The sequence below is a fragment of the Pseudophryne corroboree genome, unplaced genomic scaffold, assembly GCF_028390025.1.
Source record: "Pseudophryne corroboree isolate aPseCor3 unplaced genomic scaffold, aPseCor3.hap2 scaffold_777, whole genome shotgun sequence".
NCBI classification, from domain to species: Eukaryota; Metazoa; Chordata; class Amphibia; order Anura; family Myobatrachidae; genus Pseudophryne; species Pseudophryne corroboree.
Genome location: NW_026970356.1, coordinates 213,174 through 237,012, shown reverse-complemented (window position 1 = coordinate 237,012; position 23,839 = coordinate 213,174). Strand labels below are relative to the sequence as shown.

The 23,839-nt window shown below is 34.7% G+C and overlaps 11 non-coding genes across 11 annotated transcripts; all 11 read right to left on the bottom strand.

Moving 5' to 3' along the window:
• Positions 1–1,054: 1,054 nt before the first annotated feature.
• Positions 1,055–1,128, bottom strand: TRNAS-ACU (transfer RNA serine (anticodon ACU)). Its single transcript has one exon. It is a non-coding gene; the product is annotated as a tRNA-Ser (tRNA).
• A 4,593-nt stretch (positions 1,129–5,721) lies between these two features.
• Positions 5,722–5,795, bottom strand: TRNAS-ACU (transfer RNA serine (anticodon ACU)). Its single transcript has one exon. It is a non-coding gene; the product is annotated as a tRNA-Ser (tRNA).
• Positions 5,796–10,367: 4,572 nt separating this feature from the next.
• Positions 10,368–10,441, bottom strand: TRNAS-ACU (transfer RNA serine (anticodon ACU)). Its single transcript has one exon. It is a non-coding gene; the product is annotated as a tRNA-Ser (tRNA).
• Positions 10,442–11,539: 1,098 nt separating this feature from the next.
• On the bottom strand, positions 11,540–11,613 carry TRNAS-ACU (transfer RNA serine (anticodon ACU)). The gene has a single exon. It is a non-coding gene; the product is annotated as a tRNA-Ser (tRNA).
• A 2,245-nt stretch (positions 11,614–13,858) lies between these two features.
• Positions 13,859–13,932, bottom strand: TRNAS-ACU (transfer RNA serine (anticodon ACU)). The gene has a single exon. It is a non-coding gene; the product is annotated as a tRNA-Ser (tRNA).
• A 1,098-nt stretch (positions 13,933–15,030) lies between these two features.
• Positions 15,031–15,104, bottom strand: TRNAS-ACU (transfer RNA serine (anticodon ACU)). The gene has a single exon. It is a non-coding gene; the product is annotated as a tRNA-Ser (tRNA).
• A 1,091-nt stretch (positions 15,105–16,195) lies between these two features.
• TRNAS-ACU (transfer RNA serine (anticodon ACU)) lies at positions 16,196–16,269 on the bottom strand. The gene has a single exon. It is a non-coding gene; the product is annotated as a tRNA-Ser (tRNA).
• A 1,095-nt stretch (positions 16,270–17,364) lies between these two features.
• TRNAS-ACU (transfer RNA serine (anticodon ACU)) lies at positions 17,365–17,438 on the bottom strand. The gene has a single exon. It is a non-coding gene; the product is annotated as a tRNA-Ser (tRNA).
• A 1,091-nt stretch (positions 17,439–18,529) lies between these two features.
• On the bottom strand, positions 18,530–18,603 carry TRNAS-ACU (transfer RNA serine (anticodon ACU)). Its single transcript has one exon. It is a non-coding gene; the product is annotated as a tRNA-Ser (tRNA).
• Positions 18,604–19,698: 1,095 nt separating this feature from the next.
• Positions 19,699–19,772, bottom strand: TRNAS-ACU (transfer RNA serine (anticodon ACU)). Its single transcript has one exon. It is a non-coding gene; the product is annotated as a tRNA-Ser (tRNA).
• Positions 19,773–20,863: 1,091 nt separating this feature from the next.
• TRNAS-ACU (transfer RNA serine (anticodon ACU)) lies at positions 20,864–20,937 on the bottom strand. The gene has a single exon. It is a non-coding gene; the product is annotated as a tRNA-Ser (tRNA).
• Positions 20,938–23,839: the final 2,902 nt, after the last annotated feature.

Here is a 23,839-nt window from a genome sequence, read left to right as displayed (position 1 = left end):
ATTCATCTAGAACGTTTCCTAGAAAAACTTTAAAAAGTCAATAATCTGGAGAGTTTTTGTAAGATGTTTCTTCCATCAACCAATGAAGAAACACATTGGTACTTTCCCATGATGAGTGAGTGCTTCAGGATCTCTTGCACTTACATGTGCAGCAGAGTACTGCAATGGAAGCATGCTGGGCCCATAACCCAGAGGTAGGCAGATTAAAACTATCCTCTGCTATATGCATTTTTTTTTATTAAAGTAATCCAACACTGGGATTGATATTTTAGCTCTTTTATTTTTACTTAAAGTACAATAACTTTTACCATTTTAATTTGTTTTAATAGTGTATTGACAGTATAGTTTTCTTTAAAAAATCCACTTAATTTTCTTTACCCTATTATTAAAAGGGTAATTGACAAAAACAAACTACATTGTCACCAGAAGAGCAATACAAAATGTACAAGTGATATATTAAAATCATCTTTCCAGCTTGAATTTCAATGATGCATTGGAACAACGATTTTGTGAGAAACATCTTCACCCTTAAATAAAGATTTTCTTAATTCCTTACCTGTGTGCTAATTAGATATCACCTTGTTTTCACATTAAACAGACTTCTACATGAGAAAGCAGCAAGGATGCAGTGGCGTTTTATGTTTCCTGGTGTCAACCTGTATTATTTCAGTAGACATTGAAATGAGGATGCATCTTGCTGCCTTTCCAATGAAGCAAGTTTAATTTAGTTATAGGTGAAAAACCATCCCTACAAAGGTGTTAATCAGAGACTTGGCTTTGTGGACACTTTTAGAGAACAAATTTGTTAGCATAAAAATAAAGGCAGAAAATGAAGAGCTGTTTAATCACTCAATTGGATTTTTCTGCCAGCATATTTTTTTTCTCTGCAACCCATTGCTAAATTGTGCTTCCTAGCTGTTTTTTATAAAATCACTGAATCAAATCTAACTCTGATTACATCAGAGAAGGCCAGGTACCCTACACCATAAAATGGGGTTTGAAATTTTGACTTGTCTACTTAAAGATCACCAAAACCTGATCACAAGGTCAATTATGTCCCTGGGTGGGATTGAACCACCAACCATTTGGTTAGTAGCCAGACACACTAACCGATTGCGCCACAGAGACACTTTGCAAAAGGTACATCCTGACAAAGGCTCATAAGCATTCATCTAGAACGTTTCCTAGAAAAACTTTAAAAAGTCAATAATCTGGAGAGTTTTTGTAAGAATTTTCTTAAATCAACCAACGAAGAAACACATTGGTACTTTCCCATGATGAGTGAGTGCTTCAGGATCTCTTGCACTTACATGTGCAGCAGAGTACTGCAATGGAAGCATGCTGGGCCCATTACCCAGAGGTAGGCAGATTGAAACTATCCTCTGCTATATGCATTTTTTTTGTTAATTAAAGTAATCCAAAACTGGGATTGATATGTTAGCTATTTTATGTTTACTTAAAGTACAATAACTTTTACCATTTTAATTTGTTTTAATAGTATATTGACAGTATTGTTTTCTTTCAAAAATCCACTTAATTTTCTTTACCCTATTATTAAAATGGTAATTGACAAAAACAAACTACATTGTCACCAGAAGAGCAATACAAAATGTACAAGTGATATATTAAAATCATCTTTCCAGCTTGAATTTCAATGATGCATTGGGGCAACGATTTTGTGAGAAACATCTTCACCCTTAAATAAAGATTTTCTTAATTCCTTACCTGTGTGCTAATTAGATATCACCTTGTTTTCACATTAAACAGACTTCTACATGAGAAAGCAGCAAGGATGCAGTGGCGTTAATGTTTCCTGGTGTCAACCTGTATTATTTCAGTAGACATTGAAATGAGGATGCATCTTGCTGCCTTTCCAATGAAGCAAGTTTAATTTAGTAATAGGTGAAAAACCATCCTTACATAGGTGTTCATCAGAGACTTGGCTTTGTGGACACTTTTCAGAGAACAAATTTGTTAGCATAAAAATAAAGCCAGAAAATGAAGAGCTGTTTAATCACTCAATTGGATTTTTCTGCCAGCATATTTTTTTTCTCTGCAACCCACTGCTAAATTGTGCTTCCTAGCTGTTTTTTATAAAATCACTTAATCAAATCTAACTCTGATTACATCAGAGAAGGCCAGGTACCCTACATCATAACAGGGGGTTTGAAATTTTGACTTGTCCACTTAAAGATCACCAAAACCTGATCACAAGGTCACTTACATCCCTGGGTGGGATTGAACCACCAACCTTTTGGTTAGTAGCCAAACACACTAACTGATTGCACCACAGAGACACTTTGCAAAAGTGGATACTGACAAAGGCTAATAAGCATTCATCTAAAACGTTTCCTAGAAAAACTTTAAAAAGTCAGTAATCTGGAGAGTTTTTGTAAGATGTTTCTTCCATCCACCAACGAAGAAACACATTGGTACTTTCCCATGATGAGTGAGTGCTTCAGGATCTCTTGCACTTACATGTGCAGCAGAGTACTGCAATGGAAGCATGCTGGGCCCATAACCCAGAGGTAGGCAGATTAAAACTATCCTCTGCTATATGCATTTTTTTTGTTAATTAAAGTAATCCAAAACTGGGATTGATATTTTTGCTCTTTTATTTTTCATTAAAGTACAATAACTTTTACCATTTTAATTTGTTTTAATAGTATATTGAAAGTATTGTTTTCTTTTAAAAAGCCACTTAATTTTCTTTACCCTATTATTAAAATGGTAATTGACAAAAACAAACTACATTGTCACCAGAAGAGCAATACAAAATGTACAAGTGATATATTAAAATCATCTTTCCAGCTTGAATTTCAATGATGCATTGGGGCAACGATTTTGTGAGAAACATTTTCACCCTTAAATAAAGATTTTCTTAATTCCTTACCTGTGTGCTAATTAGATATCACCTTGTTTTCACATTAAACAGACTTCCACATGAGAAAGCAGCAAGGATGCAGTGGCGTTAATGTTTCCTGGTGTCAACCTGTATTATTTCAGTAGACATTGAAATGAGGATGCATCTTGCTGCCTTTCCAATGAAGCAAGTTTAATTTAGTAATAGGTTAAAAACCATCCTTACAAAGGTGTTAATCAGAGACTTGGCTTTGTGGACACTTTTCAGAGAACAAATTTGTTAGCATAAAAATAAAGCCAGAAAATTAAGAGCTGTTTAATCACTCAATTGGATTTTTTTTGCCAGCATATTTCTTTTTCTCTGCAACCCACTGCTAAATTGTGCTTCCTAGCTGTTTTTCTAAAATCACTGAATCAAATCTAACTCCATCAGAGAAGGCCACGTACCCTACACCAGAACAGGGGGTTTGAAATTTTGACTTGTCTACTTAAAGATCACCAAAATCTGATAACAAGGTCAAATACGTCCCTGGGTGGGATTGAACCACCAACCTTTTGGTTAATAGCCATGCACACTAACTGATTGCGCCACAGAGACACTTTGCAAAAGTCCATACTGACAAAGGCTAATAAGCATTCATCTAAAACGTTTCCTAGAAAAACTTTAAAAAGTCAATAATCTGGAGAGTTTTTGTAAGATGTTTCTTCCATCAACCAACGAAGAAACACATTGGTACTTTCCCATGATGAGTGAGTGCTTCAGGATCTCTTGCACTTACATGTGCAGCAGAGTACAGCAATGGAAGCATGCTGGGCCCATAACCCAACGGTAGGCAGATTGAAACTATCCTCTGCTATATGCATTTTTTTTTGTTAAAGTAATCCAAAACTGGGATTGATATTTTGGCTCTTTTATTTTTACTTAAAGTACAATAACTTTTACCATTTTAATTTGTTTTAATAGTATATTGACAGTATTGTTTTCTTTCAAAAATCCACTTAATTTTCTTTACCCTATTATTAAAATGGTAATTGACAAAAACAAACTACATTGTCACCAGAAGAGCAATACAAAATGTACAAGTGATATATTAAAATCATCTTTCCAGCTTGAATTTCAATGATGCATTGGGGCAACGATTTTGTGAGAAACATCTTCACCCTTAAATAAAGATTTTCTTAATTCCTTACCTGTGTGCTAATTAGATATCACCTTGTTTTCACATTAAACAGACTTCCACATGAGAAAGCAGCAAGGATACAGTGGCGTTAATGTTTCCTGGTGTCAACCTGTATTATTTCAGTAGACATTGAAATGAGGATGCATCTTGCTGCCTTTCCAATGAAGCAAGTTTAATTTAGTAATAGGTGAAAAACCATCCCTACAAAGGTGTTAATCAGAGACTTGGCTTTGTGGACACTTTTCAAAGAACAAATTTGTTAGCATAAAAATAAAGCCAGAAAATGAAGAGCTGTTTAATCACTCAATTGGATTTTTTTTGCCAGCATATTTCTTTTTCTCTGCAACCCACTGCTAAATTGTGCTTCCTAGCTGTTTTTATAAAATCACTGAATCAAATCTAACTCTGATTACATCAGAGAAGGCCAGGTACCCTACACCATAACAGGGGGTTTGAAATTTTGACTTGTCTACTTAAAGATCACCAAAATCTGATAACAAGGTCAATTATGTCCCTGGTTGGGATTGAACCACCAACCTTTTTGATAGTAGCCGGACATACTAACCGATTGCGCCACAGAGACACTTTGCAAAAAGTACATACTGACAAAGTCTAATAAGCATACATCTAGAACGTATCCTAGAAAATCTTTAAAGAGTCAATAATCTGGAGAGTTTTTGTAAGATGTTTCTTCCATCAACCAATGAAGAAACACATTGGTACTTTCCCATGATGAGTGAGTGCTTCAGGATCTCTTGCACGTACATGTGCAGCAGAGTACTGCAATGGAAGCATGCTGGGCCCATAACCCAGAGGTAGGCAGATTGAAACTATCCTTTGCTATATGCATTTTTTTTGTTAATTTAAGTAATCAAAACTGGGATTGATATTTTTGCTCTTTTATTTTTACTTGAAGTACAATAACTTTTACCATTTTAATTTGTTTGAATAGTATATTGACAGTATAGTTTTCTTTAAAAAATCCACTTAATTTTCTTTACCCTATTATTAAAAGGGTAATTGACAAAAACAAACTACATTGTCACCAGAAGAGCAATACAAAATGTACAAGTGATATATTAAAATCATCTTTCCAGCTTGAATTTCAATGATGCATTGGGGCAACGATTTTGTGAGAAACATCTTCACCCTTAAATAAAGATTTTCTTAATTCCTTACCTGTGTGCTAATTAGATATCACCTTGTTTTCACATTAAACAGACTTCCACATGAGAAAGCAGCAAGGATGCAGTGGCGTTAATGTTTCCTGGTGTCAACCTGTATTATTTCAGTAGAAATTGAAATGAGGATGCATCTTGCTGCCTTTCCAATGAAGCAAGTTTAATTTAGTAATAGGTGAAAAACGATCCCTACAAAGGTGTTAATCAGAGACTTGGCTTTGTGGACACTTTTCAGAGAACAAATTTGTTAGCATAAAAATAAAGCCAGAAAATGAAGAGCTGTTTAATCACTCAATTGGATTTTTTTTGCCAGCATATTTCTTTTTCTCTGCAACCCACTGCTAAATTGTGCTTCCTATCTGTTTTTATAAAATCACTGAATCAAATCTAACTCTGATTACATCAGAGAAGGCCAGGTACCCTACACCATAACAGGGGGTTTGAAATTTTGACTTGTCTACTTAAAGATCACCAAAATCTGATAACAATGTCAATTACGTCCCTGGGTGGGATTGAACCACCAACCTTTTGGTTAGTAGCCAGACACACTAACCGATTGCGCCACAGAGACACTTTGTAAAAAGTACATCCTGACAAAGGCTAATAAGCATACATCTAGAACGTTTCCTAGAAAAACTTTAAAAAGTCAATAATCTGGAGAGTTTTTGTAAGATGTTTCTCCCATCAACCAACCAAGAAACACATTGGTACTTTCCCATGATGAGTGAGTGCTTCAGGATCTCTTGCACTTACATGTGCAGCAGAGTACTGCAATGGAAGCATGCTGGGCCCATAACCCAGAGGTAGGCAGATTGAAACTATCCTTTGCTATATGCATTTTTTTTGTTAATTTAAGTAATCAAAACTGGGATTGATATTTTTGCTCTTTTATTTTTACTTAAAGTACAATAACTTTTACCATTTTAATTTGTTTTAATAGTATATTGACAGTATTGTTTTCTTTCAAAAATCCACTTAATTTTTTTTACCCTATTATTAAAATGGTAATTGACAAAAACAAACTACATTGTCACCAGAAGAGCAATACAAAATGTACAAGTGATATATTAAAATCATCTTTCCAGCTTGAATTTCAATGATGCATTGGGGCAACGATTTTGTGAGAAACATTTTCACCCTTAAATAAAGATTTTCTTAATTCCTTACCTGTGTGCTAATTAGATATCACCTTGTTTTCACATTAAACAGACTTCCACATGAGAAAGCAGCAAGGATGCAGTGGCGTTAATGTTTCCTGGTGTCAACCTGTATTATTTCAGTAGACATTGAAATGAGGATGCATCTTGCTGCCTTTCCAATGAAGCAAGTTTAATTTAGTAATAGGTTAAAAACCATCCTTACAAAGGTGTTAATCAGAGACTTGGCTTTGTGGACACTTTTCAGAGAACAAATTTGTTAGCATAAAAATAAAGCCAGAAAATTAAGAGCTGTTTAATCACTCAATTGGATTTTTTTTGCCAGCATATTTCTTTTTCTCTGCAACCCACTGCTAAATTGTGCTTCCTAGCTGTTTTTCTAAAATCACTGAATCAAATCTAACTCCATCAGAGAAGGCCACGTACCCTACACCAGAACAGGGGGTTTGAAATTTTGACTTGTCTACTTAAAGATCACCAAAATCTGATAACAAGGTCAAATACGTCCCTGGGTGGGATTGAACCACCAACCTTTTGGTTAATAGCCATGCACACTAACTGATTGCGCCACAGAGACACTTTGCAAAAGTCCATACTGACAAAGGCTAATAAGCATTCATCTAAAACGTTTCCTAGAAAAACTTTAAAAAGTCAATAATCTGGAGAGTTTTTGTAAGATGTTTCTTCCATCAACCAACGAAGAAACACATTGGTACTTTCCCATGATGAGTGAGTGCTTCAGGATCTCTTGCACTTACATGTGCAGCAGAGTACAGCAATGGAAGCATGCTGGGCCCATAACCCAACGGTAGGCAGATTGAAACTATCCTCTGCTATATGCATTTTTTTTTGTTAATTAAAGTAATCCAAAACTGGGATTGATATGTTGGCTCTTTTATTTTTACTTACAGTACAATAACTTTTACCATTTTAATTTGTTTTAATAGTATATTGACAGTATTGTTTTCTTTCAAAAATCCACTTAATTTTTTTTACCCTATTATTAAAATGGTAATTGACAAAAACAAACTACATTGTCACCAGAAGAGCAATACAAAATGTACAAGTGATATATTAAAATCATCTTTCCAGCTTGAATTTCAATGATGCATTGGGGCAACGATTTTGTGAGAAACATTTTCACCCTTAAATAAAGATTTTCTTAATTCCTTACCTGTGTGCTAATTAGATATCACCTTGTTTTCACATTAAACAGACTTCCACATGAGAAAGCAGCAAGGATGCAGTGGCGTTAATGTTTCCTGGTGTCAACCTGTATTATTTCAGTAGACATTGAAATGAGGATGCATCTTGCTGCCTTTCCAATGAAGCAAGTTTAATTTAGTAATAGGTTAAAAACCATCCTTACAAAGGTGTTAATCAGAGACTTGGCTTTGTGGACACTTTTCAGAGAACAAATTTGTTAGCATAAAAATAAAGCCAGAAAATTAAGAGCTGTTTAATCACTCAATTGGATTTTTTTTGCCAGCATATTTCTTTTTCTCTGCAACCCACTGCTAAATTGTGCTTCCTAGCTGTTTTTCTAAAATCACTGAATCAAATCTAACTCCATCAGAGAAGGCCACGTACCCTACACCAGAACAGGGGGTTTGAAATTTTGACTTGTCTACTTAAAGATCACCAAAATCTGATAACAAGGTCAAATACGTCCCTGGGTGGGATTGAACCACCAACCTTTTGGTTAATAGCCATGCACACTAACTGATTGCGCCACAGAGACACTTTGCAAAAGTCCATACTGACAAAGGCTAATAAGCATTCATCTAAAACGTTTCCTAGAAAAACTTTAAAAAGTCAATAATCTGGAGAGTTTTTGTAAGATGTTTCTTCCATCAACCAACGAAGAAACACATTGGTACTTTCCCATGATGAGTGAGTGCTTCAGGATCTCTTGCACTTACATGTGCAGCAGAGTACAGCAATGGAAGCATGCTGGGCCCATAACCCAACGGTAGGCAGATTGAAACTATCCTCTGCTATATGCATTTTTTTTTTGTTAAAGTAATCCAAAACTGGGATTGATATTTTGGCTCTTTTATGTTTACTTAAAGTACAATAACTTTTACCATTTTAATTTGTTTTAATAGTATATTGACAGTATTGTTTTCTTTCAAAAATCCACTTAATTTTCTTTACCCTATTATTAAAATGGTAATTGACAAAAACAAACTACATTGTCACCAGAAGAGCAATACAAAATGTACAAGTGATATATTAAAATCATCTTTCCAGCTTGAATTTCAATGATGCATTGGGGCAACGATTTTGTGAGAAACATCTTCACCCTTAAATAAAGATTTTCTTAATTCCTTACCTGTGTGCTAATTAGATATCACCTTGTTTTCACATTAAACAGACTTCCACATGAGAAAGCAGCAAGGATACAGTGGCGTTAATGTTTCCTGGTGTCAACCTGTATTATTTCAGTAGACATTGAAATGAGGATGCATCTTGCTGCCTTTCCAATGAAGCAAGTTTAATTTAGTAATAGGTGACAAACCATCCCTACAAAGGTGTTAATCAGAGACTTGGCTTTGTGGACACTTTTCAAAGAACAAATTTGTTAGCATAAAAATAAAGCCAGAAAATGAAGAGCTGTTTAATCACTCAATTGGATTTTTTTTGCCAGCATATTTCTTTTTCTCTGCAACCCACTGCTAAATTGTGCTTCCTAGCTGTTTTTATAAAATCACTGAATCAAATCTAACTCTGATTACATCAGAGAAGGCCAGGTACCCTACACCATAACAGGGGGTTTGAAATTTTGACTTGTCTACTTAAAGATCACCAAAATCTGATAACAAGGTCAATTATGTCCCTGGTTGGGATTGAACCACCAACCTTTTTGATAGTAGCCGGACATACTAACCGATTGCGCCACAGAGACACTTTGCAAAAAGCACATACTGACAAAGTCTAATAAGCATACATCTAGAACGTATCCTAGAAAATCTTTAAAGAGTCAATAATCTGGAGAGTTTTTGTAAGATGTTTCTTCCATCAACCAATGAAGAAACACATTGGTACTTTCCCATGATGAGTGAGTGCTTCAGGATCTCTTGCACTTACATGTGCAGCAGAGTACTGCAATGGAAGCATGCTGGGCCCATAACCCAGAGGTAGGCAGATTGAAACTATCCTTTGCTATATGCATTTTTTTTGTTAATTTAAGTAATCAAAACTGGGATTGATATTTTTGCTCTTTTATTTTTACTTGAAGTACAATAACTTTTACCATTTTAATTTGTTTGAATAGTATATTGACAGTATAGTTTTCTTTAAAAAATCCACTTAATTTTCTTTACCCTATTATTAAAAGGGTAATTGACAAAAACAAACTACATTGTCACCAGAAGAGCAATACAAAATGTACAAGTGATATATTAAAATCATCTTTCCAGCTTGAATTTCAATGATGCATTGGGGCAACGATTTTGTGAGAAACATCTTCACCCTTAAATAAAGATTTTCTTAATTCCTTACCTGTGTGCTAATTAGATATCACCTTGTTTTCACATTAAACAGACTTCCACATGAGAAAGCAGCAAGGATGCAGTGGCGTTAATGTTTCCTGGTGTCAACCTGTATTATTTCAGTAGAAATTGAAATGAGGATGCATCTTGCTGCCTTTCCAATGAAGCAAGTTTAATTTAGTAATAGGTGAAAAACGATCCCTACAAAGGTGTTAATCAGAGACTTGGCTTTGTGGACACTTTTCAGAGAACAAATTTGTTAGCATAAAAATAAAGCCAGAATCACTCAATTGGATTTTTTTTGCCAGCATATTTCTTTTTCTCTGCAACCCACTGCTAAATTGTGCTTCCTATCTGTTTTTATAAAATCACTGAATCAAATCTAACTCTGATTACATCAGAGAAGGCCAGGTACCCTACACCATAACAGGGGGTTTGAAATTTTGACTTGTCTACTTAAAGATCACCAAAATCTGATAACAATGTCAATTACGTCCCTGGGTGGGATTGAACCACCAACCTTTTGGTTAGTAGCCAGACACACTAACCGATTGCGCCACAGAGACACTTTGTAAAAAGTACATCCTGACAAAGGCTAATAAGCATACATCTAGAACGTTTCCTAGAAAAACTTTAAAAAGTCAATAATCTGGAGAGTTTTTGTAAGATGTTTCTCCCATCAACCAACCAAGAAACACATTGGTACTTTCCCATGATGAGTGAGTGCTTCAGGATCTCTTGCACTTACATGTGCAGCAGAGTACTGCAATGGAAGCATGCTGGGCCCATAACCCAGAGGTAGGCAGATTGAAACTATCCTTTGCTATATGCATTTTTTTTTTGTTAATTTAAGTAATCAAAACTGGGATTGATATTTTTGCTCTTTTATTTTTACTTAAAGTACAATAACTTTTACCATTTTAATTTGTTTTAATAGTATATTGACAGTATAGTTTTCTTTCAAAAATCCACTTAATTTTCTTTACCCTATTATTAAAATGGTAATTGACAAAAACAAACTACATTGTCACCAGAAGAGCAATACAAAATGTACAAGTGATATATTAAAATCATCTTTCCAGCTTGAATTTCAATGATGCATTGGGGCAACGATTTTGTGAGAAACATTTTCACCCTTAAATAAAGATTTTCTTAATTCCTTACCTGTGTGCTAATTAGATATCACCTTGTTTTCACATTAAACAGACTTCCACATGAGAAAGCAGCAAGGATGCAGTGGCGTTAATGTTTCCTGGTGTCAACCTGTATTATTTCAGTAGACATTGAAATGAGGATGCATCTTGCTGCCTTTCCAATGAAGCAAGTTTAATTTAGTAATAGGTTAAAAACCATCCTTACAAAGGTGTTAATCAGAGACTTGGCTTTGTGGACACTTTTCAGAGAACAAATTTGTTAGCATAAAAATAAAGCCAGAAAATGAAGAGCTGTTTAATCACTCAATTGGATTTTTTTTGCCAGCATATTTCTTTTTCTCTGCAACCCACTGCTAAATTGTGCTTCCTAGCTGTTTTTTATAAAATCACTGAATCAAATCTAACTCTGATTACATCAGAGAAGGCCAGGTACCCTACAACATAAAAGGGGGTTTGAAATTTTGACTTGTCTACTTAAAGATCACCAAAACCTGATCACAAGGTCAATTATGTCCCTGGGTGGGATTGAACCACCAACCTTTTGGTTAGTAGCCAAACACACTAACTGATTGCACCACAGAGACACTTTGCAAAAGTGGATACTGACAAAGGCTAATAAGCATTCATCTAGAACGTTTCCTAGAAAAACTTTAAAAAGTCAATAATCTGGAGAGTTTTTGTAAGATGTTTCTTAGATCAACCAACGAAGAAACACATTGGTACTTTCCCATGATGAGTGAGTGCTTCAGGATCTCTTGCACTTACATGTGCAGCAGAGTACAGCAATGGAAGCATGCTGGGCCCATAACCCAACGGTAGGCAGATTGAAACTATCCTCTGCTATATGCATTTTTTTTTTGTTAAAGTAATCCAAAACTGGGATTGATATTTTGGCTCTTTTATGTTTACTTAAAGTACAATAACTTTTACCATTTTAATTTGTTTTAATAGTATATTGACAGTATTGTTTTCTTTCAAAAATCCACTTAATTTTCTTTACCCTATTATTAAAATGGTAATTGACAAAAACAAACTACATTGTCACCAGAAGAGCAATACAAAATGTACAAGTGATATATTAAAATCATCTTTCCAGCTTGAATTTCAATGATGCATTGGGGCAACGATTTTGTGAGAAACATCTTCACCCTTAAATAAAGATTTTCTTAATTCCTTACCTGTGTGCTAATTAGATATCACCTTGTTTTCACATTAAACAGACTTCCACATGAGAAAGCAGCAAGGATACAGTGGCGTTAATGTTTCCTGGTGTCAACCTGTATTATTTCAGTAGACATTGAAATGAGGATGCATCTTGCTGCCTTTCCAATGAAGCAAGTTTAATTTAGTAATAGGTGACAAACCATCCCTACAAAGGTGTTAATCAGAGACTTGGCTTTGTGGACACTTTTCAAAGAACAAATTTGTTAGCATAAAAATAAAGCCAGAAAATGAAGAGCTGTTTAATCACTCAATTGGATTTTTTTTGCCAGCATATTTCTTTTTCTCTGCAACCCACTGCTAAATTGTGCTTCCTAGCTGTTTTTATAAAATCACTGAATCAAATCTAACTCTGATTACATCAGAGAAGGCCAGGTACCCTACACCATAACAGGGGGTTTGAAATTTTGACTTGTCTACTTAAAGATCACCAAAATCTGATAACAAGGTCAATTATGTCCCTGGTTGGGATTGAACCACCAACCTTTTTGATAGTAGCCGGACATACTAACCGATTGCGCCACAGAGACACTTTGCAAAAAGTACATACTGACAAAGTCTAATAAGCATACATCTAGAACGTATCCTAGAAAATCTTTAAAGAGTCAATAATCTGGAGAGTTTTTGTAAGATGTTTCTTCCATCAACCAATGAAGAAACACATTGGTACTTTCCCATGATGAGTGAGTGCTTCAGGATCTCTTGCACTTACATGTGCAGCAGAGTACTGCAATGGAAGCATGCTGGGCCCATAACCCAGAGGTAGGCAGATTGAAACTATCCTTTGCTATATGCATTTTTTTTGTTAATTTAAGTAATCAAAACTGGGATTGATATTTTTGCTCTTTTATTTTTACTTGAAGTACAATAACTTTTACCATTTTAATTTGTTTGAATAGTATATTGACAGTATAGTTTTCTTTAAAAAATCCACTTAATTTTCTTTACCCTATTATTAAAAGGGTAATTGACAAAAACAAACTACATTGTCACCAGAAGAGCAATACAAAATGTACAAGTGATATATTAAAATCATCTTTCCAGCTTGAATTTCAATGATGCATTGGGGCAACGATTTTGTGAGAAACATCTTCACCCTTAAATAAAGATTTTCTTAATTCCTTACCTGTGTGCTAATTAGATATCACCTTGTTTTCACATTAAACAGACTTCCACATGAGAAAGCAGCAAGGATGCAGTGGCGTTAATGTTTCCTGGTGTCAACCTGTATTATTTCAGTAGAAATTGAAATGAGGATGCATCTTGCTGCCTTTCCAATGAAGCAAGTTTAATTTAGTAATAGGTGAAAAACGATCCCTACAAAGGTGTTAATCAGAGACTTGGCTTTGTGGACACTTTTCAGAGAACAAATTTGTTAGCATAAAAATAAAGCCAGAATCACTCAATTGGATTTTTTTTGCCAGCATATTTCTTTTTCTCTGCAACCCACTGCTAAATTGTGCTTCCTATCTGTTTTTATAAAATCACTGAATCAAATCTAACTCTGATTACATCAGAGAAGGCCAGGTACCCTACACCATAACAGGGGGTTTGAAATTTTGACTTGTCTACTTAAAGATCACCAAAATCTGATAACAATGTCAATTACGTCCCTGGGTGGGATTGAACCACCAACCTTTTGGTTAGTAGCCAGACACACTAACCGATTGCGCCACAGAGACACTTTGTAAAAAGTACATCCTGACAAAGGCTAATAAGCATACATCTAGAACGTTTCCTAGAAAAACTTTAAAAAGTCAATAATCTGGAGAGTTTTTGTAAGATGTTTCTCCCATCAACCAACCAAGAAACACATTGGTACTTTCCCATGATGAGTGAGTGCTTCAGGATCTCTTGCACTTACATGTGCAGCAGAGTACTGCAATGGAAGCATGCTGGGCCCATAACCCAGAGGTAGGCAGATTGAAACTATCCTTTGCTATATGCATTTTTTTTTTGTTAATTTAAGTAATCAAAACTGGGATTGATATTTTTGCTCTTTTATTTTTACTTAAAGTACAATAACTTTTACCATTTTAATTTGTTTTAATAGTATATTGACAGTATAGTTTTCTTTCAAAAATCCACTTAATTTTCTTTACCCTATTATTAAAATGGTAATTGACAAAAACAAACTACATTGTCACCAGAAGAGCAATACAAAATGTACAAGTGATATATTAAAATCATCTTTCCAGCTTGAATTTCAATGATGCATTGGGGCAACGATTTTGTGAGAAACATTTTCACCCTTAAATAAAGATTTTCTTAATTCCTTACCTGTGTGCTAATTAGATATCACCTTGTTTTCACATTAAACAGACTTCCACATGAGAAAGCAGCAAGGATGCAGTGGCGTTAATGTTTCCTGGTGTCAACCTGTATTATTTCAGTAGACATTGAAATGAGGATGCATCTTGCTGCCTTTCCAATGAAGCAAGTTTAATTTAGTAATAGGTTAAAAACCATCCTTACAAAGGTGTTAATCAGAGACTTGGCTTTGTGGACACTTTTCAGAGAACAAATTTGTTAGCATAAAAATAAAGCCAGAAAATGAAGAGCTGTTTAATCACTCAATTGGATTTTTTTTGCCAGCATATTTCTTTTTCTCTGCAACCCACTGCTAAATTGTGCTTCCTAGCTGTTTTTTATAAAATCACTGAATCAAATCTAACTCTGATTACATCAGAGAAGGCCAGGTACCCTACAACATAAAAGGGGGTTTGAAATTTTGACTTGTCTACTTAAAGATCACCAAAACCTGATCACAAGGTCAATTATGTCCCTGGGTGGGATTGAACCACCAACCTTTTGGTTAGTAGCCAAACACACTAACTGATTGCACCACAGAGACACTTTGCAAAAGTGGATACTGACAAAGGCTAATAAGCATTCATCTAGAACGTTTCCTAGAAAAACTTTAAAAAGTCAATAATCTGGAGAGTTTTTGTAAGATGTTTCTTAGATCAACCAACGAAGAAACACATTGGTACTTTCCCATGATGAGTGAGTGCTTCAGGATCTCTTGCACTTACATGTGCAGCAGAGTACTGCAATGGAAGCATGCTGGGCCCATAACCCAGAGGTAGGCAGATTAAAACTATCCTCTGCTATATGCATTTTTTTTTAATTAAAGTAATCCAAAACTGGGATTGATATTTTAGCTCTTTTATTTTTACTTAAAGTACAATAACTTTTACCATTTTAATTTGTTTTAATAGTGTATTGACATTATAGTTTTCTTAAAAAAATCCACTTAATTTTCTTTACCCTATTATTAAAAGGGTAATTGACAAAAACAAACTACATTGTCACCAGAAGAGCAATACAAAATGTACAAGTGATATATTAAAATCATCTTTCCAGCTTGAATTTCAATGATGCATTGGGGCAACGATTTTGTGAGAAACATCTTCACCCTTAAATAAAGATTTTCTTAATTCCTTACCTGTGTGCTAATTAGATATCACCTTGTTTTCACATTAAACAGACTTCTACATGAGAAAGCAGCAAGGATGCAGTGGCGTTAATGTTTCCTGGTGTCAACCTGTATTATTTCAGTAGACATTGAAATGAGGATGCATCTTGCTGCCTTTCCAATGAAGCAAGTTTAATTTAGTTATAGGTGAAAAACCATCCCTACAAAGGTGTTAATCAGAGACTTGGCTTTGTGGACACTTTTAGAGAACAAATTTGTTAGCATAAAAATAAAGCCAGAAAATGAAGAGCTGTTTAATCACTCAATTGGATTTTTCTGCCAGCATATTTTTTTTCTCTGCAATCCATTGCTAAATTGTGCTTCCTAGCTGTTTTTTATAAAATCACTGAATCAAATCTAACTCTGATTACATCAGAGAAGGCCAGGTACCCTACACCATAAAATGGGGTTTGAAATTTTGACTTGTCTACTTAAAGATCACCAAAACCTGATCACAAGGTCAATTATGTCCCTGGGTGGGATTGAACCACCAACCTTTTGGTTAGTAGCCAGACACACTAACCGATTGCGCCACAGAGACACTTTGCAAAAATTACATACTGACAAAGGCTAATAAGCATTCATCTAGAACGTTTCCTAGAAAAACTTTAAAAAGTCAATAATCTGGAGAGTTTTTGTAAGAATTTTCTTAAATCAACCAACGAAGAAACACATTGGTACTTTCCCATGATGAGTGAGTGCTTCAGGATCTCTTGCACTTACATGTGCAGCAGAGTACTGCAATGGAAGCATGCTGGGCCCATAACCCAGAGGTAGGCAGATTAAAACTATCCTCTGCTATATGCATTTTTTTTGTTAATTAAAGTAATCCAAAACTGGGATTGATATTTTTGCTCTTTTATTTTTCATTAAAGTACAATAACTTTTACCATTTTAATTTGTTTTAATAGTATATTGAAAGTATTGTTTTCTTTTAAAAAGCCACTTAATTTTCTTTACCCTATTATTAAAATGGTAATTGACAAAAACAAACTACATTGTCACCAGAAGAGCAGTACAAAATGTACAAGTGATATATTAAAATCATCTTTCCAGCTTGAATTTCAATGATGCATTGGGGCAACGATTTTGTGAGAAACATCTTCACCCTTAAATAAAGATTTTCTTAATTCCTTACCTGTGTGCTAATTAGATATCACCTTGTTTTCACATTAAACAGACTTCCACATGAGAAATCAGCAAGGATGCAGTGGCATTAATGTTTCCTGGTATCAACCCGTATTATTTCAGTAGACATTGAAATGAGGATGCATCTTGCTGCCTTTCCAATGAAGCAAGTTTAATTTAGTAATAGGTGAAAAACCATCCCTACAAAGGTGTTAATCAGAGACTTGGCTTTGTCGACACTTTTCAGAGAACAAATTTGTTAGCATAAAAATAAAGCCAGAAAATTAAGAGCTGTTTAATCACTCAATTGGATTTTTTTGCCAGCATATTTCTTTTTCTCTGCAACTCACTGCTAAATTGTGCTTCCTAGCTGTTTTTATAAAATCACTGAATCAAATCTAACTCTGATTACATCAGAGAAGGCCAGGTACTCTACACCATAAGAGGGGGTTTGAAATTTTGACTTGTCTACTTAAAGATCACCAAAATCTGATAACAAGGTCAATTATGTCCCTGGGTGGGATTGAACCACCAACCTTTTGGTTAGTAGCCAAACACACTAACTGATTGCACCACAGAGACACTTTGCAAAAGTGGGTACTGACAAAGGCTAATAAGCATTCATCTAGAACGTTTCCTAGAAAAACTTTAAAAAGTCAATAATCTGGAGAGTTTTTGTAAGATGTTTCTTCCATCAACCAATGAAGAAACACATTGGTACTTTCCCATGATGAGTGAGTGCTTCAGGATCTCTTGCACTTACATGTGCAGCAGAGTACTGCAATGGAAGCATGCTGGGCCCATAACCCAGAGGTAGGCAGATTAAAACTATCCTCTGCTATATGCATTTTTTTTTAATTAAAGTAATCCAAAACTGGGATTGATATTTTAGCTCTTTTATTTTTACTTAAAGTACAATAACTTTTACCATTTTAATTTGTTTTAATAGTGTATTGACATTATAGTTTTCTTAAAAAAATCCACTTAATTTTCTTTACCCTATTATTAAAAGGGTAATTGACAAAAACAAACTACATTGTCACCAGAAGAGCAATACAAAATGTACAAGTGATATATTAAAATCATCTTTCCAGCTTGAATTTCAATGATGCATTGGGGCAACGATTTTGTGAGAAACATCTTCACCCTTAAATAAAGATTTTCTTAATTCCTTACCTGTGTGCTAATTAGATATCACCTTGTTTTCACATTAAACAGACTTCTACATGAGAAAGCAGCAAGGATGCAGTGGCGTTAATGTTTCCTGGTGTCAACCTGTATTATTTCAGTAGACATTGAAATGAGGATGCATCTTGCTGCCTTTCCAATGAAGCAAGTTTAATTTAGTTATAGGTGAAAAACCATCCCTACAAAGGTGTTAATCAGAGACTTGGCTTTGTGGACACTTTTAGAGAACAAATTTGTTAGCATAAAAATAAAGCCAGAAAATGAAGAGCTGTTTAATCACTCAATTGGATTTTTCTGCCAGCATATTTTTTTTCTCTGCAATCCATTGCTAAATTGTGCTTCCTAGCTGTTTTTTATAAAATCACTGAATCAAATCTAACTCTGATTACATCAGAGAAGGCCAGGTACCCTACACCATAAAATGGGGTTTGAAATTTTGACTTGTCTACTTAAAGATCACCAAAACCTGATCACAAGGTCAATTATGTCCCTGGGTGGGATTGAACCACCAACCTTTTGGTTAGTAGCCAGACACACTAACCGATTGCGCCACAGAGACACTTTGCAAAAATTACATACTGACAAAGGCTAATAAGCATTCATCTAGAACGTTTCCTAGAAAAACTTTAAAAAGTCAATAATCTGGAGAGTTTTTGTAAGAATTTTCTTAAATCAACCAACGAAGAAACACATTGGTACTTTCCCATGATGAGTGAGTGCTTCAGGATCTCTTGCACTTACATGTGCAGCAGAGTACTGCAATGGAAGCATGCTGGGCCCATAACCCAGAGGTAGGCAGATTAAAACTATCCTCTGCTATATGCATTTTTTTTGTTAATTAAAGTAATCCAAAACTGGGATTGATATTTTTGCTCTTTTATTTTTCATTAAAGTACAATAACTTTTACCATTTTAATTTGTTTTAATAGTATATTGAAAGTATTGTTTTCTTTTAAAAAGCCACTTAATTTTCTTTACCCTATTATTAAAATGGTAATTGACAAAAACAAACTACATTGTCACCAGAAGAGCAGTACAAAATGTACAAGTGATATATTAAAATCATCTTTCCAGCTTGAATTTCAATGATGCATTGGGGCAACGATTTTGTGAGAAACATCTTCACCCTTAAATAAAGATTTTCTTAATTCCTTACCTGTGTGCTAATTAGATATCACCTTGTTTTCACATTAAACAGACTTCCACATGAGAAATCAGCAAGGATGCAGTGGCATTAATGTTTCCTGGTATCAACCCGTATTATTTCAGTAGACATTGAAATGAGGATGCATCTTGCTGCCTTTCCAATGAAGCAAGTTTAATTTAGTAATAGGTGAAAAACCATCCCTACAAAGGTGTTAATCAGAGACTTGGCTTTGTCGACACTTTTCAGAGAACAAATTTGTTAGCATAAAAATAAAGCCAGAAAATTAAGAGCTGTTTAATCACTCAATTGGATTTTTTTGCCAGCATATTTCTTTTTCTCTGCAACTCACTGCTAAATTGTGCTTCCTAGCTGTTTTTATAAAATCACTGAATCAAATCTAACTCTGATTACATCAGAGAAGGCCAGGTACTCTACACCATAAGAGGGGGTTTGAAATTTTGACTTGTCTACTTAAAGATCACCAAAATCTGATAACAAGGTCAATTATGTCCCTGGGTGGGATTGAACCACCAACCTTTTGGTTAGTAGCCAAACACACTAACTGATTGCACCACAGAGACACTTTGCAAAAGTGGGTACTGACAAAGGCTAATAAGCATTCATCTAGAACGTTTCCTAGAAAAACTTTAAAAAGTCAATAATCTGGAGAGTTTTTGTAAGATGTTTCTTCCATCAACCAATGAAGAAACACATTGGTACTTTCCCATGATGAGTGAGTGCTTCAGGATCTCTTGCACTTACATGTGCAGCAGAGTACTGCAATGGAAGCATGCTGGGCCCATAACCCAGAGGTAGGCAGATTAAAACTATCCTCTGCTATATGCATTTTTTTTTATTAAAGTAATCCAACACTGGGATTGATATTTTAGCTCTTTTATTTTTACTTAAAGTACAATAACTTTTACCATTTTAATTTGTTTTAATAGTGTATTGACAGTATAGTTTTCTTTAAAAAATCCACTTAATTTTCTTTACCCTATTATTAAAAGGGTAATTGACAAAAACAAACTACATTGTCACCAGAAGAGCAATACAAAATGTACAAGTGATATATTAAAATCATCTTTCCAGCTTGAATTTCAATGATGCATTGGAACAACGATTTTGTGAGAAACATCTTCACCCTTAAATAAAGATTTTCTTAATTCCTTACCTGTGTGCTAATTAGATATCACCTTGTTTTCACATTAAACAGACTTCTACATGAGAAAGCAGCAAGGATGCAGTGGCGTTTTATGTTTCCTGGTGTCAACCTGTATTATTTCAGTAGACATTGAAATGAGGATGCATCTTGCTGCCTTTCCAATGAAGCAAGTTTAATTTAGTTATAGGTGAAAAACCATCCCTACAAAGGTGTTAATCAGAGACTTGGCTTTGTGGACACTTTTAGAGAACAAATTTGTTAGCATAAAAATAAAGGCAGAAAATGAAGAGCTGTTTAATCACTCAATTGGATTTTTCTGCCAGCATATTTTTTTTCTCTGCAACCCATTGCTAAATTGTGCTTCCTAGCTGTTTTTTATAAAATCACTGAATCAAATCTAACTCTGATTACATCAGAGAAGGCCAGGTACCCTACACCATAAAATGGGGTTTGAAATTTTGACTTGTCTACTTAAAGATCACCAAAACCTGATCACAAGGTCAATTATGTCCCTGGGTGGGATTGAACCACCAACCATTTGGTTAGTAGCCAGACACACTAACCGATTGCGCCACAGAGACACTTTGCAAAAGGTACATCCTGACAAAGGCTCATAAGCATTCATCTAGAACGTTTCCTAGAAAAACTTTAAAAAGTCAATAATCTGGAGAGTTTTTGTAAGAATTTTCTTAAATCAACCAACGAAGAAACACATTGGTACTTTCCCATGATGAGTGAGTGCTTCAGGATCTCTTGCACTTACATGTGCAGCAGAGTACTGCAATGGAAGCATGCTGGGCCCATTACCCAGAGGTAGGCAGATTGAAACTATCCTCTGCTATATGCATTTTTTTTGTTAATTAAAGTAATCCAAAACTGGGATTGATATGTTAGCTATTTTATGTTTACTTAAAGTACAATAACTTTTACCATTTTAATTTGTTTTAATAGTATATTGACAGTATTGTTTTCTTTCAAAAATCCACTTAATTTTCTTTACCCTATTATTAAAATGGTAATTGACAAAAACAAACTACATTGTCACCAGAAGAGCAATACAAAATGTACAAGTGATATATTAAAATCATCTTTCCAGCTTGAATTTCAATGATGCATTGGGGCAACGATTTTGTGAGAAACATCTTCACCCTTAAATAAAGATTTTCTTAATTCCTTACCTGTGTGCTAATTAGATATCACCTTGTTTTCACATTAAACAGACTTCTACATGAGAAAGCAGCAAGGATGCAGTGGCGTTAATGTTTCCTGGTGTCAACCTGTATTATTTCAGTAGACATTGAAATGAGGATGCATCTTGCTGCCTTTCCAATGAAGCAAGTTTAATTTAGTAATAGGTGAAAAACCATCCTTACATAGGTGTTCATCAGAGACTTGGCTTTGTGGACACTTTTCAGAGAACAAATTTGTTAGCATAAAAATAAAGCCAGAAAATGAAGAGCTGTTTAATCACTCAATTGGATTTTTCTGCCAGCATATTTTTTTTCTCTGCAACCCACTGCTAAATTGTGCTTCCTAGCTGTTTTTTATAAAATCACTTAATCAAATCTAACTCTGATTACATCAGAGAAGGCCAGGTACCCTACATCATAACAGGGGGTTTGAAATTTTGACTTGTCCACTTAAAGATCACCAAAACCTGATCACAAGGTCACTTACATCCCTGGGTGGGATTGAACCACCAACCTTTTGGTTAGTAGCCAAACACACTAACTGATTGCACCACAGAGACACTTTGCAAAAGTGGATACTGACAAAGGCTAATAAGCATTCATCTAAAACGTTTCCTAGAAAAACTTTAAAAAGTCAGTAATCTGGAGAGTTTTTGTAAGATGTTTCTTCCATCCACCAACGAAGAAACACATTGGTACTTTCCCATGATGAGTGAGTGCTTCAGGATCTCTTGCACTTACATGTGCAGCAGAGTACTGCAATGGAAGCATGCTGGGCCCATAACCCAGAGGTAGGCAGATTAAAACTATCCTCTGCTATATGCATTTTTTTTGTTAATTAAAGTAATCCAAAACTGGGATTGATATTTTTGCTCTTTTATTTTTCATTAAAGTACAATAACTTTTACCATTTTAATTTGTTTTAATAGTATATTGAAAGTATTGTTTTCTTTTAAAAAGCCACTTAATTTTCTTTACCCTATTATTAAAATGGTAATTGACAAAAACAAACTACATTGTCACCAGAAGAGCAATACAAAATGTACAAGTGATATATTAAAATCATCTTTCCAGCTTGAATTTCAATGATGCATTGGGGCAACGATTTTGTGAGAAACATCTTCACCCTTAAATAAAGATTTTCTTAATTCCTTACCTGTGTGCTAATTAGATATCACCTTGTTTTCACATTAAACAGACTTCCACATGAGAAATCAGCAAGGATGCAGTGGCATTAATGTTTCCTGGTATCAACCCGTATTATTTCAGTAGACATTGAAATGAGGATGCATCTTGCTGCCTTTCCAATGAAGCAAGTTTAATTTAGTAATAGGTGAAAAACCATCCCTACAAAGGTGTTAATCAGAGACTTGGCTTTGTCGACACTTTTCAGAGAACAAATTTGTTAGCATAAAAATAAAGCCAGAAAATTAAGAGCTGTTTAATCACTCAATTGGATTTTTTTGCCAGCATATTTCTTTTTCTCTGCAACTCACTGCTAAATTGTGCTTCCTAGCTGTTTTTATAAAATCACTGAATCAAATCTAACTCTGATTACATCATTGAAGGCCAGGTGCCCTACACCATAAGAGGGGGTTTGAAATTTTGACTTGTCTACTTAAAGATCACCAAAATCTGATAACAAGGTCAATTACGTCCCTGGGTGGGATTGAACCACCAACCTTTTGGTTTATAGCCGTACACACTAACTGATTGCGCCACAGAGACACTTTGCAAAAGTACATACTGACAAAGGCTAATAAGCATTCATCTAAAACGTTTCCTAGAAAAACTTTAAAAAGTCAATAATCTGGAGAGTTTTTGTAAGATGTTTCTTCCATCCACCAACGAAGAAACACATTGGTACTTTCCCATGATGAGTGAGTGCTTCAGGATCTCTTGCACTTACATGTGCAGCAGAGTACTGCAATGGAAGCATGCTGGGCCCATAACCCAGAGGTAGGCAGATTAAAACTATCCTCTGCTATATGCATTTTTTTTGTTAATTAAAGTAATCCAAAACTGGGATTGATATTTTTGCTCTTTTATTTTTCATTAAAGTACAATAACTTTTACCATTTTAATTTGTTTTAATAGTATATTGAAAGTATTGTTTTCTTTTAAAAATCCACTTAATTTTCTTTACCCTATTATTAAAATGGTAATTGACAAAAACAAACTACATTGTCACCAGAAGAGCAATACAAAATGTACAAGTGATATATTAAAATCATCTTTCCATCTTGAATTTCAATGATGCATTGGGGCAACGATTTTGTGAGAAACATTTTCA